The sequence below is a fragment of the Vicugna pacos genome, chromosome 4, assembly GCF_048564905.1.
Source record: "Vicugna pacos chromosome 4, VicPac4, whole genome shotgun sequence".
Taxonomy (NCBI): Eukaryota; Metazoa; Chordata; class Mammalia; order Artiodactyla; family Camelidae; genus Vicugna; species Vicugna pacos.
The window spans coordinates 16,186,901-16,205,125 of NC_132990.1; the positions used below are offsets into that span (position 1 = coordinate 16,186,901).

Sequence of the window (18,225 nt, forward strand, 5' to 3'; positions counted from 1 at the left end):
AAGGGTGCATTTGAGGTTGATGGTTATGAATTTAAAGAGACCAGTCAGTGTGCCAAGTGTGGAACAGTTTTCTGATGACTTCCAGAATCCCAACTACTGGTTTCTACCTGCAGAACATCTGCTATGTTCTGTCTAATCTTCGGTCATTTGTTGCCTTTGTACAATTTAGAATGATTGCTCCTTTGGTCTGTTTTCTCCGGCTTTATTGAGATATGATTGACATAACATTGTGTGAGTTTAGGGTGTGAAATATGTTGATTTGATGGCTTTATGTGTTGCACTGTGATTACCACCATAGCATTAGCTAATCTCTTCATCATGTCCCATGATTCCATTTCTTTCTTGTGGTGAGAGCATTTAAGATGACTCTCTTAACAACTTTCCAGTATATAATACAGTATCATTAACTATATTCACAATGCCACGTGTTAGATCCTCAGAACTTACTCATATTCTAACTGCAAGTTTGTACTCTTTGACTTAACACCTCCCCCTTTCTCCTCCCCAATCCCCCATCCCTGGTATCAACCATTCCACACTCTGTTTCTATGAGTTAGCTTTTTTCAGATTCGACATGTAAATGATGTACAGTATTTACCTTTTACTGTCTGGCTTATCTCACTTAGCATAATGCCCTCAGGGCCCATCCATGTTGTCACAAATGGCAGGAATTTCTTCTTTCTAACGATTGAAGAATGCTCTGTTGTATATATACACTCCATCTTTGTTCATCCATTGACAGGAACTTAGATTGTTTCCATATCTTGGCTATTGTGAATAATTCTGCAGTAAACATGGAAGGGTACATACATTTTTTGATATCCTATTTTCATTTTCTTTTAATATACACCCAGAAGTGGAATTGCTGTATCACATGGTAGTTGTATTTTTAATTTTTTGAGGAACCTCCATACTGGCTGCACCAATTTACATTCCCACCAATGGTGCACAAGAATTCCCTTTTCTCTACATCCTAGTCAACATTTGTTATCTCTTATCTTTTTAAAAAAAATGCTATAAACTTTACTTAACAAAAACAACAGGTAAAGTTAAACAGGCACTTATATTAAGAGAAAAACTGACTAGAAGAAATGTTATCTTACAGTAACCATGCAGTAAACACCATACAGTAACCTACTTGCAGCTGCATTTAACTGAGCTCTGTTGCTGTGAAGAATACAGCTCACACACAGGTGTGAATGAACAATTTGTACATTTTTAAGCATTCACTGAGTACTACCTTATATACACATATACATTAAATTTGAAAGATTTAACTAACGTTCCCCAGATAGACTTCATTTTTGGTGATCTTTTGGAAGAAGTTATCTAAAGAGAAGAACATATGGTTCTGATTCATGAATCGTGATGAACCCAGCCTAAACTCTGTTGGATACCAAGTCTCCTCCACCCCTCTTCAGACATCAGATAGGTTTTGGGTACATGTTTGGAAAGTTCTTTGGGTAACAGGACATACCAGTACTCTTAGCGCTCATTGAAGTACTTGTCCAAGTAGTAGATCTGCTTATGTGCCACTCTGCAGGCTGGCAGTGGGGCAGTGAGGGACCAGAGGTCAGAAGGAAAAAAGCAGGCACAGGAGTCTGCACATCCACATCTGTCCAAGGCAACACGTGACTTGACTGCAACCCTATCTCTTATCTTTTTGATGATAACCATTCTGATATGTGTGAGGTCTTACCTCACTGTGGTTTTGATTTGCATTTCTCTGATGATTAGTGATGTTGAACATCTTTTTGTGTACTTGTGGGCCTTTTGGATGTCTTTGGAAAAATTTGGAAAAATTTCTATTCAGTTCTTCTTTCTGTTTTTTAACTGAATTGTTTGGTTTCTTTTGTTATTGAGTTGTATGAGTTCTTTATATATATTTTGGATATCAACCCTTTATCAGATAAGTGGTTTGCAAACATTTCTCCCATTTTGGAGGTTCCTTCTTATTTTGCGGATTAGGCTTTGCTGTGCAGAAGGCTTCAGTTTGCTGTAGTACCATGTATTGATTTTTGCTTTTTTTCCTTATACCTCTCATGGTGTATTCAAGAAATAATTGCCAAGACCAATGTCAAGGAGTTTTCTTCTAGGAGTTTTACTGTTTCAGGTCTATGTTTAAGTCTTTCATCCATTTTAAGTTAATTTTTGTGGGTAGTGTGAGAGAGAGGTCTGGTTTCATTTTTCTGCATGTGCTTATCCAGTTTTCCCAACACCATTTATTGAAGAGACTGTCCTTCCCCATTTCATATTCTGGCTCTCTTATCAAATATTAGTTGACTGGTCCCTCCTTTTGAATAATGCCTCATCTTCCTGGAGCTGGCTTCTGTAGCTGGCTCAGATCTCCTAATACGTCTTTGTCCTTAGGGACTGGGCATTGGCCTGGCTTCTGGCTTACTGAGTTTCTGAGGACTCGCTATTCTTCCCTCTAGAGACAGTCAGAACTGACTTTTAGAAGGTGGTGTGCTCTTGTGCTCTACAAATGCAGGAGTGATAAAGGGATGGTAGTGAGTTAGAAGCTTGTGCACGAGAAGCTGCCTAGGAATCTCTTTTCCTGATGGAAATAAAATGTAATAGGACAACACCATGGTTTTTTTTACCCCCTATTCCTTAGACATGCAAATGACATGATGTATGTGGGATAGTAAAGTCATCCATCCAAGATTAGAAAATATTCAGTTAGGGCAGGTGGCTTTTGATCACCTGAAAGTCATCTAAAGTGGAAAGTGGTCACCTAGATCACCTAAAGGAGTAAACTTTCAGACCAAGCTGAAGCAAGTGGCAAGTTTCAGGAAAACCCAGGCTCCATGATAGCATTTTCCTGAGATGGTGGAGACTGGATAAGTGAAAATTTTACCCTATTCATTTCAACCTGCATTCAAAGGAATTAGGAGACTAAGAGGTAGCAGGCTATCATGTGGGAGTACTCAGAGAATAAAATGGACTTTGTGCATTTCTTGTCGAATAGATTCTGTATCACATCATGTCTTTCGATTTTGGCATTAAAAAGTAGAAGCAGCCCCACCAGTAGTTTGGCAGATTTATCAAGCTGAGCTGTGTCGCTTGTGTTATGCTGTTTCCAAGAAGACAGTAGAGCTTGTGAAATTTAACAGCGTCTGTCACCACATGACATATTGGCTAAAACAAAAGCAGATTGAGGAAATGACTCACAATAGTTAATTGTTTCAGTAGTCAGTCTTCCCCATCTGCGCAGTATGTTGAATTTGATGACATCTGATGGGAACTTTGGGGAAAATTAATGCATCAAATTGTTTTCAAGAAGCAAACCCTCCCTTTGCTTTTTTAGAAGCTACATGCCAGTATCTGAAATCTCCATTTTATCCTTTATAGTTTAGGTTAAACTAAAGACTGGCTTGACTTAGGGAACACAAAAGGAAAAGCCTGGGCAGTTGTAATAAAGAAAAAAAAATTCAGTAAGTAATAACTCAAAACCTATTTCTTCACCTAAAGAATGGATCAGATATTTTGGCCTTGATAAACTCAAAAGCAAAAGGAAAATTTCTTCAATATTTCACAAAGAACCAAATTCAGGGTGATAGGTGCAGAAAACATTCATCTCTGTTATCACAGGAATACACTGCACATCTGGCTTCAGAATCTATGATGCCGTTCAATAAAATTTATCATTTTTGATGGGAAGCCATTAATTTACAATAGTTACATTGAATGTATTGCTCTGCGGTTTAAGTTCCCCACTGATAGACATAGGCCTTCTTACTGTACTGAATTCCTTGTAAACTCCACTTAGAAGTGCAGCTCATGGCTACTAACCTACTGACTTACTAGCCTTGAAAATAGCTTTGGATTCTGGAGATGGAGATGTCAAATAAGGACAGGAAGTTTTCTTTTTGGAGATCTGCCAAGCTTAACTCCATGAAAGTTGATTCTTTCAGAAGATATTTCTAGCATTTGTTTCTTGTTGGACATCTACAAATGAGTCTACATTTCAGCTGCACTGGAAACCAATATTTATAGAGTAGGAAGGATTACGGCTGTCTATCTGCTACAAATAGATTTCCTTGGTGCTACTCAAGATATCAATGCCACATTTTTGTGGTTGTGGAGAACTGTGATGTTTTTGGAATGAATTGGGTACAAGAAATGAAGTCCTGTTTGATAAAGAACAAAATAAATCTAAGAGGAATCCTTAAGACGTTAAAGAGCTATGATGGGGAAGAAACACATGTCTCTACAACTCAATAGGGCAAAACCCAAACTGGTAGCCCAAATCATAAACAGGTGATAGCTCACAGTAACAAAGGACATTTCAATAGAACATTCTAAGGGAATAGCGGCCCCGGGAAGAAATAATCTCTTCATTCCATTAACTGGGAATTTGACTGAGTGTTAACATCTAGGAAAATCTGTCCATAGTCTGAGGTAGCCTTTCATAGTCTAAGAATATGCAGTCAGCTCAAGGAAGATTACCACAGAATTAGAAGTGTATTAAATTTTCTCCCCCCACCCTTTCCTTCCTTTCCTTTCCTCTTCTCTTTTCTTTCTTTCTTTCCTGCCTTATTCCTTCCTTCCTTCCTTCTTTCTTTCTTTCAGTTTGACCTCTAAAAGAAGATAGGTGGAGGGCAGGATGGGGTGAGGATAATATCCAACATCCTTGTTGAATGTCTTGCCTCACTGGGTAACATTGGTTTTCCCTGAGCTGAGAACTCAAGGATCTAAAGTAGAATGATACACAGCACTTATATGAGACAGATCTGCACACCCCCTGCTTTCTTTGGAGAGATCTCTGAATATATTGGTTCCACCTCAACCTAAGAGGGCCAGGGTTCAGGGGACAAACTTCCAAACCCAGCAGTATCCCATCTTTGGAAACACCAGTGACTTAGTTGTCATCCCTCAGCCTAATATGAAGAGCAGATTGCTTGTTTTCTTTTGCTACAAAAGACACCTTTTAGTTTTTGTGGTCTCCATCTAAAACTGCCACAAAGTAGAAACCATGAATCAGAAAGAACATTAGTGAAATAATTTTGCTTATGTAGACAGATGAGAGCTGAACTTTTTTTCTTGCTGCATCTATGAATCCCAGTTCTTATTTTTTCATGTGGAAGTGGCTTTCCCCCCTGGATTTATGTTAAGCTGAGCAAGCAGTTCTGGTGAAATTAAATCCACATATAAACAATAGATTTGGACAGCTCAATTTTGGTCCTGAACTCCATTAGAATTTTCTCCCCTCCTCTCCTTTATTATAATTTCTGATCTTTACTTCTTATAAACCCACTTTTATATTGAATATCACATTGTGCAAGGGCATGCCAAATTGGTATTGGTGTATGTTGATTGCCTCGCTTGGAATTCAAGTTTGAAATGTTTGCACTTGACCAAAATTTTGAGAAAGAAGAAAAAGAAGAGGGTATTTAAAACCCAGAAACCATGATTTTGTTTCTTTGCCGTTTCTTGTAGTTTGTTTCGCAAAGGGTGAACAAGATCTTGAGTTTTAACCAGCAATTAGAACAGATTTATTGTCTATGTGAAATGGATAAGTGAGATGAAGTTGGGAGACTCAAAACAGTACATTCCAAGGAATTTCCAAAGAGTTAAAGGAAGCATGAGTGAGTTAACTTGTGAAGTCTATAGTCAGAAGAAATAATGATATTTAATTAAAAACTTAATGAGGGCAAAAGAAGGGTTAAGAGGGCACATTTAGGGGATGCCAGGAAGTATAAAGGTGTCTTTACAGGTGTAATCTCATTGAATCCTCGGAGCAGCACTGTGGGATACTGATTGGGACCCCCATTCTGTAGATGAGGACACTGAGGTTCAGAAGGTCTATTCACTTTGCTATACAACTGTGATCTGAATCCAGACCTTTCAGGTTCTCGAACCATTTGTACTACTTCATCATCTGTGGAAAAAACAAAGGCCCTTGTCTGGGATCTGTGTTTATTCTCTTCTCAAGGAACTTTCAAGCGATGATGAGCAAAAGACACTATTACCAATAAGTGAAAACAAACACTGGCAAGTGGATTCTGAGGAAGGAGGCAGGTTCCTCTGCAGAATCAGAAAAAATATTGAACCTAGGGAGAACTTGTCATTGGGCAAGGAATATAAGGTAACTTGGAGATTCTGATAAAACTTTAGGGCCCAAAGATGGTGTAAAAATTTGAGGTCATGTGTAACATGGTTAATTTCCTCAGGGGCAAAAAATAGTATCAGTCGGGGGATATTAGGTCATAAGGCTGGGAGGAAAAACTAGCCAGAGATGTTTAGGAAATGGGAGCTTCAGTTGTAAAGATGCAGAAGTGAACTGGGATATATCTTTTTGAATTAAGGTTCTCTGGATATATGCCCAGGAGTGGGATTGCTGGATCATATGTAAGTCTATTTTTAGTCTTTTGAGGAATTTCTATGCTGTTTTCCATAATGGCTGCACCAAACTAGATTCTCACCAACAGTGTAGGAGGGTTCTGTTCATAGCAGCACTATTTACAGTAGCCAAGACATGGAAACAACCTACATGTCCATTGACAGATGACTGGATAAAGAAGCTGTGGTATATTTATACAGTGGAGTACTACTCAGCCATAAAAAATAATAAAATAATGCCACTTGCAGCAACATGGATGGAACTGGAGATTGTCATTCTAAGTGAAATAAGCCAGAAAGAGAAAGAAAAATACCATATGATATCACTTGTATGTGGGATCTAAAAAAAAAAAGACAAATTAACTTATTTACAAAACAGAAACAGACTCACAGACATAGAAAACAAACTTACGGTTACTAGGGTGGAAGGGGGTGGGAAGGGATAAATTGAGAGTTTCAGATTTGCAGGCACTAACTACTACGTATAAACTAGATGAACAAGTTTATACTGTATAGCACAGGGAACTATATTCAATATCTTTAGTAATTTATGAAAAAATATGAAAATGAATATATGTATGTATATGTATAACTGAAGCATTATAAAAATATATATAGACAAGAAATAATAGATTTCAGAGACTGAAAAAGGAAAAAAAAAGAGTGAACTGGGCAGAGAAGGGCCTGGTATCAGGAATTTGGGAGAAGACATAAGTGCTTTTGGAAAAGGTTAGGATACATTTATAATTTCTCAAGTGCTGTTAATCATATCATGCCTTTAATTTGTATAACTTAGTATTTATTGCATCCATACAAAACTTCTATTTTAGAGTATAAGTGAAACACGGGCGGAAATATGAATTTTCCTTGGTGAAAATCAGAATTACAGAGTTCATAGCTTTCTAGCAAGAACTTTGGAGAACTCATATTCCAAATAACCCTGATTTCCACTGGCAACACATTGTTGTTATTACTTCATTTTATTTTTAGAAATCGTAAACTTCATTGTCTCGATATGACATGATTTCCTGCCTGTATCCTGAGTGAATTACCTATTTTAAAAGAAAGGCAGTGGCAAAGCAGGCCTAGCTCCATGGAGGACTGCTGGTGAAAGTCAGGGAATGCTCATAGGAGTGTGGGCTGTGCTTGTTCTGTGTTCAGGGGAAGGGCTGGCCCACGAGAAACAAAAAAGCACATTTAAAATAATGTCTTTATTGGGAGGAGGGTATAGCTCAGTGGTAGAGTGCCTGCATAGCATGCATGAGGCCCTGGGTTCAATCCCCACTACGTCCAATAAAAAAATAAATAAGCTTAATTACCTCCCCCCACCCCCAAATAAACAAACAAAAAATGTCTTTAAAACAGGGAACTTTTCCTTGGTGTATCTTTTATTGTTCATTTCCTTTTCTTGCCCCATAAATACAAGACAAAAAAAAAGTATGGCTTTTATGTTTTAATTTCCCAGCAGTACTGTGTATTAGAGATGGTAATTAATGAAAATTATAGGCTAAACTTTAAAAAATTTGCAGTAAGTGCCTTATCCATATTTTGTAAAAGAATCTCACTCTACCTAAAGATGAGTGTGTGAGTCTATGTGTGTGTGTTTGAGGGGGAGGCACACGGGCTTGCTATCCCTCTTGAAGTTGTCCTCAACCAACCTTGTAGGGTGATGTCTAAATATTGGGGCTCCCTGTCAAAGGGATTCTATTTCCCTAGTCCTATATCACAACTTTAAATGTAATATTTACATTCTAAGATGCCTTAGCTACTCAATCCGTCTATATTTCAAGAAAGAAATAATCTAGACAATATGTTCTATTAATGAAATTCAATATTGTCAAGTTACTTTTAAAAGTCTTAACAACATGATTAGAAAGAAATGTAAACAATATTTTCTAACCTGGCTCATGTGACTATGTTATATAGTAAAATTGGGGTTTCATCCAATTTTTCTCTTTTATAATTGAGCCTAGCAACAAAAAATATTGAATTCGGCTATTTGACCTAGGGAAATGAAATTCTTATCCTCATTTAGAAGTGAATACATTTTTTTAAAGACTAGAGACTATTCTGCCTAGAAAAGTTAAATGGAAACAACAGGATAAATTAATAGTCATTGGCCAAACTTTTCCCAGACTAATTCGAATCTTGGAGTCTTAGGTTGAAACAACTTAGAGACCTCATGATGACTGTTCCATAAAATAAAATGGAATGTCATTTGTTGAAAGCTATTAAAAAGAATGAAAGGATTTGTGGCACAAGAGAAATGAGAGTAGAGGCAGGTGGGGGAAAAGTGAGTCATAAAACATATAACTGTAATTACATAGCTGTACTTTCTAGTAGACGCTCAAATAATTAATTTAGAAATATATTGATCAATTTAATGTGGAAAAAAAATTGAGGCACCTGATGGCAATGGGGGTGATAGAGAAAGATGTAGGACACAGTATCTCTTCTCAGGGCACTTGTACTCTAGGGCATGTCTTTGTGTGTATGTGAGTGAGTGGAGAGGGGAATGATTAATGCAAATCTAAAAACAGCAGTATTTCAAGTCAGTAAGGTCATTGCTACTAGAGGTCATATCACCTATCTCAGTAAGGGAAATGCCAGAGTCTTATTGAGAAAAAGAGCCAAGGACTGGGAGAGGAGGCACAGGGTCAGAGGACAAATTCAGGAGTGTCAAGATTACCAACAGTTCTGGTGAATGAAGTGCATCCTACCCAGAGGGCTCTCGTGGGCTGAATGTATGCATGCTGACTTGTCTTGGGCAGTGTCCTCTATGTGTGCTGTTATCACCCCGGGATGCTATTCATCAGAATAAATTTGAAATGGTGATACACAACATGCACATACCTCACTAATGACAGATGATGTGGAAGTAACTAAATACATATGAATGGGAAAAATATTTTTAAACTCAAGTTATCAAGTCAAAATTATGGTATTATCATGGCTGCTGATAGAACACTGAATCACAAATTAGAAAACTCCAGTTTTCATCTGACAACCACCCCTTACTAGCGAAAGTATCTGGACAAATAACTTAATCTCTCTGAACTTAGTTTCTTCATTTGTGAAATTCTATCTTCTAGAGTTCTTATGATGATCACAGAAGATCCTTTATGTGAAAGACTTTGGTGAATCATGACTTGCTATACAAATGTAAGTCGTGAAAGAGATGACTGTGCCCACTGGAGTGTTTTAGAGAGAGTATTTCTATTCCTGTGTGTAAGCTGTATTGCAGAGGAGAGAGGCCATGGTGGTATGTAGATATGTTAAATAAGAAACAGCAAGACTTGGCCAACATATGATCTTGCTATCAAGACCCTAGGCAAAAATAGTTCTTGAAAAGGAAGCTCCATCCAACCACACAGCATTTCCCTACTCTCATCTCCTACAGACAAAAGTGGCTTCCATGAGCCAAAGACTTTGGGGGATTTATTACAAGTGGTGTTAATGAGATATGTTTAAATGATAGGATTGGCTACAGTTTTCTACATGTGATGTGATATATTTTATATATTTATATATATATATATATTATATATAAAATATATATATATATATTCCCTTTTAGATAATTGTTGAGGATATGCCAGATTGCAAAAGTCAAGTTAATTTAGGTCAATATGAAGAGAATTTATTTCCAGGGTATTACCTTTTAATCCCTAATTAAACTGAAGTAAGGAAATGAGTAGATCTAGTCACTAACTTTTGGCAAAGGTTAACTCGGTAAGCATAAAAGAAAGAAAAATGATTGCATCCAAATACCTATTTTTGTGGTCATTCATTGCCTAGACATGGAAGAGTATAGGTTTTATTGAGAGAAGCTCTGAGCCTTAAAGAAAAGCTCCAAAATCTGAGTTCTCAGGTACTTTATGATAAGAGATGGAAAGACAGGGTTCAGGCAAGAAAAAATATCCCTCAAGTTACTGAAGAAATAAATGTTCCATGGCATATTTGCCATCACCAGAGATTTCTTCCCTCCAAGTGTTTCATGGCCCGTTTCCCTTTATTTTGGTAATTTTTGACCTGATTACAAAATATTTCAAAGATAATTGGAAAATATAGAAATGTAGAAAAAAGAAAATAAAAATCATCTTTGATCCTTCCACCTAGAGATAACAATAATTATCTCTTCCAAGGTTATTTTTCTTTGGGTAGGTGTATGTATGTGTGTGATGTATGTGTGCCTCTATGTGTATATGGATATTACAGAATTGAGAACAAAATTATATATAGTCCTGTTATCTTTTTTCACTTATTAAAATGTATCTCAAAGATTTCCCTATGCTATTAGAATACCTTGACAACATTTTAAATGTCTGTATAATATTCCATTATGTGGATATGTGGCAGTTTATTTAAATACTCCCTTATTGTTTTGCATTCAGAATGTCCTTGTACTTTTGCTATTTAAATTTTTCTTTTTTTACAAACTAAAGTGGTGTTTCAGTAGATATCTTTGTAGCTGTATTCTTATATACACTTCTGATTATTTCCTTGGTATGAATTTCTAGAGTTTTTGGATCAAAGGAAAGGCATGCATTAAATTTGTCTGATCTGTGTTAAGCTAGGGACTAGTTAAGAAATCATCTTCTTAATCTGCAGTGAGCATGTTCAGGGTCCTGGGGGCGGGGATGGAGGCTGGGAGTTCCACAGAAGGCAGATTCCACTGGGACCTGAGTGGCAGTTACTGGCTCAGAATGTGGAAGCACCACCCTCCAACTGTAACAGACCAGGCTGCCTGGCTTTGCTTGGGCAGCTTCAGAGGACAGTTGGGTACTTGTAATCTTGGAGGAATGGTCAAGAGAAACATGGGCTACCTTAGGCTAAGATCATTTTAACTTTAAAAGTCAAGTAGGCCAAAAAAAGAAAAAAAAGATGCCTGGGAGAGTGTGTTTCTTATTAGTGGTGCACACTGCTTGCCTAGGTCTGGCAAATCTGCTTGATTGCTCAACTCGCCACAGAACTTTCTACAGATAAAAGTGAGAGGGACAGGGTAGAAGGAGGAAGAGACTCAATGGGGTTGTGAAAGAAGAAGCTGTTGGACTTTGAGATTGGCATTATTGTCTGGGAGGCACATACCTGTACAGTCTCTGTGGAGGGTGATCTCTCCCACTTCCCAAACCAGCTCTTTTTCTTTCCTGGTTACCCTATTTCTGTCAGTGCCTGTCCCTGGCTCCTTGGCTAGAAACTTTGAGTCAAGATTCATCAATTGCCTCTGTCCTCATAAGTTTCAAGTAAACCAAGGCCTATCATTTTATTCCACTTGGAATAGCTCTCAAATCTTCCTCCGTCTCCGTTCCTGCTGCTGTCACTCTTTTCCAGGCTTTGGCACATGTCTCTAATTCTGGAATTGCTTCTGACTCCAGTTTCTTCCCCTCCAACTGCTCCCCTACTACTTCCAGTTGACTCCCCCCTCCCAAGTGTCTAAAACTATGGCAAATAATTTACCTGCATAATGTGAAATTTTGCAAGATTGGGGTTTTATCTTACTCATCTTTGTAGCCCCAGTGTTTAGGAAAGGTACTGTCACCAAAACCAATAGTAGCCTGGCAACAACTCCATGAAGTTTTTTGAGTGGAAAACTGAGGCTCTGGGAGGGAAAGGAATCTGCCGAGGGCTACATAGCTAGTAAGTGTCAGAGTGGGGATTTGGTCCTGACCAGGTCTCTTTTGCCCTAAAGCATGTAAACTCAGCTGCACTGTGCTACCTCTGTTGTCAGGGTTCTGAGGCCTTCTCAGTCAAGCTGTCTCACTGTACTTCTGGAGCTTTTCTGCACTGAATGCCGGGTCATGGGCAGCCCCTGCTGCAAGAAGTGTATCTGAGTATGTTTGGGGGTGGAGGCCAGAGGGGAAGAGCTGGTTGATGAAGACCAAGAGAATTTGGGGGTGGGAGGGAAGGTAGATCTGAAGTTAGGCCTTGGAAGTTGAATAGGATTTGGTCAACAGAAGACCCCAGGGTGCAGGCCATTCTGTATCTTGGAAGCCAACAACAAAGGCACTGGGATAGAAATGAACCAATAGTGCTGTGAAATGTGAAGAAATTGGCAAGATTTCATGCAGTTTTTCTTGTTGGAAACAACCTTCCCTTAAAGTACTGGTTTTATGAGTGTCCTGGAATGAAACCCCATGATTTCATGGATTGAGGGGAAACATATTGCAGAGAACAGCCCTCTTTCTGAATGGGGAGAGCCGATAGAAAAAGCTCACCGGGCTGTGGCATTCCTTCACTTCAGACTCTGAATTGAACCTGGGGCGTGAGAGAATTCCACTGTCAAGTCTTCGAGCACAGGAACTGGATTTGTATCTTAACATGACTTCAGTTTTTAGGATAACCTTAACCTTCAGAAGCATTTTCATCAAGTTTAGGAAACCAGAAACATCAAATGCATTGGGAGGGTTTTGAATGTATTTACAAAGAGAACCTTCCTTTTTTTTTAAACTGGCTAATAAACTCCTTTGTGACCAAAAGCATGTTTTGGCCAAAAAGGGACCTGGTTGATGACAAACAGTAAAACAAGAGACTTAGAACCATTACCTGAAAATAATGATAAACCGTTAAGTCAATGTCATAAAATTAAACAGGATAATTTAGAAAGCATTTATATTAGTAAAACAAAGCAAATCAAAAAAATTTGCAAAGAACAGAAAATTACATTTTAGTAAATAAAAAAATTTATGAAACATCTTATTTTGGTTTAATATTTGCCTTTTGAAACTTTGGAATAAAGAACCAAGGAAACACTAACAAATATATTGCCTTTTAAGTTACACTACATGTATATGTACACAGAACATAAGTAGTTTTAGTGAGTTGAATTTCTGCTTTTGTGAACGTCTGTGGGGATCAGGGCGAATGTGGCTGGTTTCCATCCCCTGCCCCCTACCTGACCGAAATGCTCCCTTTTGTGGCATCCTTGCTTGGCGATTCCAGCTAGAGGCTGTGCAGTTTACTCCAGGTGTTTAGTCTGTCCTTCTCTGAGTTTCCAACAGCCAATTTGGGAGCAGAATATATGTGAGGTGTATTTTGTATCCCTAAACCTCAGTCTCCCTCTGGGAGGACCCAGCTGATCACACAAGCCACTAATTTGCCCAGGGATGGCAGTTTTCCAACTCAGATATTGACAGTGGAGGCAGGTGAGAAGGGCCCTCTCCTAAGGGGCCTTAACGCAGTTGATTTAGAACTTTTAGGACGAAGGAGTTTCCACATGGGGAGAGAAGCCAACTGCCAAGACCTTGGTGAAGCCTCCACCTGGCTTTGCCTTTTTTAAAAGCTTTTCATATTTAAGCCGTTCTTGCCTCTCAACCATCCTCTTTGAAGCCATCCTTCTCAGGATGATGATCATGTAGCCTACTCTCTTGACCCAGTCCTGGCAGGTCTTTTGTGATGTAGCAACTTTTTTCCCCAGCGGACCCTTGACAGCCTGTGCCCAGCTTCCACCTGGGGGACCAGGGAAGACATGCCTTATCCTGACAGTACATGAGCTGCCCCAAACAGTGATGACAGAGACTAGGTGATGCTGGTCTTAGCTTTGGGTTAGTTGCCACTCCCTTAACCTCTCAAAGGTGGTATTCCAAGGGAGAAACTGAGGTTAGGGTCCATTCCTTCTCCATAAAGCATCCTCAGGCTGAAACAGTCCCATCTCTCCAGCAGCGGGAACAGTACTGGGGGGCTGGTATTATGAAGGCCACATCAGAGACATGGCAGGAAAAGAGAAGTCACCCTCCCACCCCACCCATGAGGCCGTCAACATCTTGAGAATAGGGTTTAAGTCTTGTTCAGGGCTGAATGACCAGCCAGCACCAGCATAGTAGCTGGTACACAGCAGGCCTTCAATAAATACTTGTTGCATATAAAGATTAAAGAGGTGTATGGGGGCGAGTGGGAGGGATTCTGCTCATTATTCCTGTGCTCTGGGCATTTTCAGTGGACAGGGCTGTTAATTATGCAGTCATTATTTTAGTACCCCCTTTATTGCGCCCTCCACCTTGAGGATTAAGCCCAGAAGTACTCTTTGTTGGAGTTCAAGATTAACAAATATCTCAGCCTCAGGTCAGCTACTGCTCACAGCTGGTGGCTCGTAGTGCTCCTCCCACCACACAGGCCTTGTACCCACAGGTCATAACAGGTCACTGACTTTTTCCCTTGTCCTTGTGCATCCCTCATGTTCCGCATCACCATAAGATCTGTGAGAATCTTCTCACACTCTGGGATATGGGAGTCCTGACCCTGGGCCTCAGTCCTCCCAGCTGAGTGTCCACCTTTTGCTGCCAGGTGATACTGCTGCCACATACTTGCCTAGGTTGCCAGTCTCCCATGATGCAGTGCTCTATCCCCTCACCTACAAGGACTGCTGGGCCTCTCCTATGGTTATGTCTCTGCCTCTCGGCTGATGTTGGGGGCGTTCCTGATTTGTGTTTTCTTCCCATAGCTGATCTGGCCCCCAACACCCTGGCCTCTGATCAGGCCCTCCTTGCTGCTGTGGACTGAGTCTTATTTCTGAGACAGAGCTTATTTCCTGTTGGCCCTCTGCATTCCTTTTAGAGTCTCTACCAGATCCTAACTCATAAGCCTCTCTGTCCTTTTTTCAAGCTGACTTCACTCTTGACTCTGGGTCATGAAGAAATATTGTTTTCTCAAAGACTGATCCTAAATTGGGGCAGGAATTTTAGTATTTGGAAGAAGTTGAAGGTTGTATATGGGACTGTATGCCTCTTTGTGGCCAGTCACATGTCCTTGGGTAGGGGCCCATGTTGTGTATACTTTGTGCATGTGTACGCACGCACGCGAGAGAGAAAGTCTAGTCTCCCTTTTTAGTGCTTTCTGAAAAGTATGTCACTAAATAGAACAAGGAGAAGGAAATGGGGTGGATAGGCATATCCTGCAGTTATGTGAAGAAACACTCATATATCATGTTATTTAGATGGTCCATCTTTCCCACGTGATATTTTTCTGGCCTTCATTCTTGGCCTCCTAGTGAACTCAAGGTCAGAATAAAAATAATGGCCATCATGACTGGTAAAACTTGTTAGCAGTAGAAAAATAGGAATGTTCAAAGTTAATGTAATATGGTGTCTGATGAACAGACCTGCAGAGTGGCGTGCTGTGCATCTACAAAAAAAAAATTGGCACAGAATTTTTAAAACTTGCTATCCTGTAATAGGGTGGGCATTGTTCATATTTACTATACTTCATTTACAGATGGAGAGAAAGGAATTGATTTTGTTAACTCAGAATTTGGATACTCTCCCTAACCTCATATTTGTGTTAGATAGTAGCTACATGAATATTACTTTGCAGCTGACCTTTTGGGATTGCTTTTCCCTAGTGAATTTTTTAAATTTTTAAAATGTGCATTTTAAATAGAGTTGCAGAAGAGATGGTATTAATTGCTCTGTATTTTATCCACTCTTATGTCTAGGACAAAAGAGTGTATTTTGAGTAAATCCAGGAGGTGATTTATAATTACCATTGGTATTGCCAAAATACAGATAAAGCACTTGCATGTTTGTGTGAATTTGCGCATTGGAAGGGTCAGTGTGTCTGTGTGGGAGGGTTGGCGTGAATGTGTCCCTTCTCTTCTTTAGCTGTCTTCGCTATGTTCAGAGTCCTGAATTGAGAATTCCTACCCTTTTCTGTATTAAAAGACGAGCTACTTAAGGTATCCGAAGTTGCACATTTCCTGTATGTGCTTTATTTCTTGTCACTTACATCACAAGATAACCACAAATGTGGAGTTCATTTTTGTTTCCAAAGGGGAAAATCTGGTTGATGAAAAAGTTGCTTTCTAGGCCCTCTGAAAGTAGACCTTCTACTTTAGGCTTTCAGGGTAATCACTGAGATGCAAAATTGCTGTTGCTCTGTTGGAGGTAATGGCAATCGTGCTGCCCAGGAAGGTTAATTGGTCCACTGTTGCTGACTTACCTCCCAGGGGACCTGTGCAGCTTTCCTGCTGGGGAGATTATTACAAGCAGAAATCACCCTGTTAAACTTAGAGACACATAAGGTCATTTCTTTGATGCACGAGCTTGAGGGCACTCTATAATTATTTATTGTGAAAAATCCAAACAAAAGGTTAAATTTAGATCAGATGAAAAATAGCTACACCTGTTGTCCAGGGTTGGTAAGGGCTGGGGTAGGGGTTGGGGGACAGTAGAATTACGGAGTTCAGAACTCTGCAATTGTAGCATCCAAGACTTTTGCCTTATGTGATAAAAAAGGGCAAATAGCAAAGTAGTAGCAAAACAGTTGTCAATATAACAAAGGTAGAATGTAGATCTGTTTGGGGACGTGCTTAAAAGCTGTATAGAGATGTAGTGGCATTGTTTTGAGGACTTTCACTGTGAAAGATAACCTCCCAGACTGCTGGACAGCATGGTCCTTTGGTTGACATTCTGAGTTAGAAATTTTAACAGGCTTTCTCTATGAAGGAAATTGGAATGGTTTATTTTGGTTGTTTGAGGAAGACCAATAATGTAGTACAGTTAAATGTGGACTAATTTGTTCTTGGTCTTCCCAGTACAGTTTTGGAAATCAGTGGTCTAAGGGATGCTGGGTTATAAAGCATTTCCCCAACTCTTCTCATCCCCAGCACCCACTGAATGGCTTATTAAATAAAACAAAGTTTCAGACACAAGCTTGTGTCAAGGAAGAGCAGTTCCCAAGAACACGTGGTGCCAAAAGCCAGCCTTTGTATTGAGTGTGCTGATTTCCATGACCAGATGGAGTATTACCAGGGACATTCTTCCTTCACTTGAGTTTCACGTGCCCCTTTTGGGGTGATGTTATTCTGGGGGAGCCACTGTGATTTAGCCATGTTTAAAATGGAACACGCTATGGCAGACATTGGCATTTCTGCTGTGGGTGAAGGGGGTAGCTGGTACCACCCATTCAGTGCATGCCTGGGAGGGTCATCTTTTCCATAGCCCACGTTGAAGTGCAGCAGTGAGTTCAATACCTGCCAGAGCATTTGAACAGATTCAGAGCACAAGATAAGCAGGTGAAGAAAAGACTGAACACACCCATTCTCATCTTAAGTCCCCTTAAGCATCCTTGCTGTGGGTTGGCCTCCTTGCACTACAGAAAGAGCAGAAGTCAGGCTCTCTAAACTGCGTACTGAATTTGGTGGTGTCAGTGAAGTGCTTGGGGGAAATCAGTGGAGAGGAGGTTGAATGCTGACATGGAATAATCTGAGTTGGTCTGGGGAGAGGAAAAGACCTCAGTTGGATCTAATGCAAGAAAGAGTTTGGCTTGCGAGGAAAAGGAAGGGAGGAAGTTTATTTTTCTTCAGCAGCAAGATAAAGATATGCAGGCAAAGAGACATGGGAGGCTTGAGGAGAGCAAGGGACAGTGGGAGTAAGTGGGATTGGAGTCACAGGAGTTTGACCTGGCAGCTTGCGAATTAGGATCCCTTGTAGGTGTCTGAATAGGGATCCTGTGGGCTGATCATAGCATTTTATAAACAAAATATTAACTTATTGCAAAGATACTTTGATTCGATGTCCCTTTTTTCAGGATAATCATTATTTTTGCTCTTTGGTAATTTTTGTTTCAATGTATGTGTTAAAAACGTGACAAACCAAAAAAAGCTTATTGTGTGACATTTTAATTGTCATCCACGGGAAAGAAATTGGGAAGAAATGTCTCCTAAGTACCCAGATTTCCTTTTCCTCAGGCTCGCTTCTCTGAAATCTCTTTTCAGGTGGGTCTTAATGTTACGCCCCAACTTTTCTCTTCCCCATCACATCCTGCTCTCTTGAAAGGGACGTAGATCCCCTGCTCAGATACTAATATGTTTTAACCAAGGACCAGTTGTCCCAGAAGCTTGATCTCTCGCAGAAGAATAACCAGCCTTGTCATGTGTCAAGGAGTGCT

The 18,225-nt window shown here is 39.7% G+C and overlaps 1 pseudogene; it reads right to left on the reverse strand.

Moving 5' to 3' along the window:
* Positions 1–1,298: 1,298 nt before the first annotated feature.
* Positions 1,299–3,024, reverse strand: LOC116280177 (cyclin-dependent kinases regulatory subunit 2 pseudogene; annotated as a pseudogene).
* Between the last annotated feature and the right edge of the window lie 15,201 nt (positions 3,025–18,225).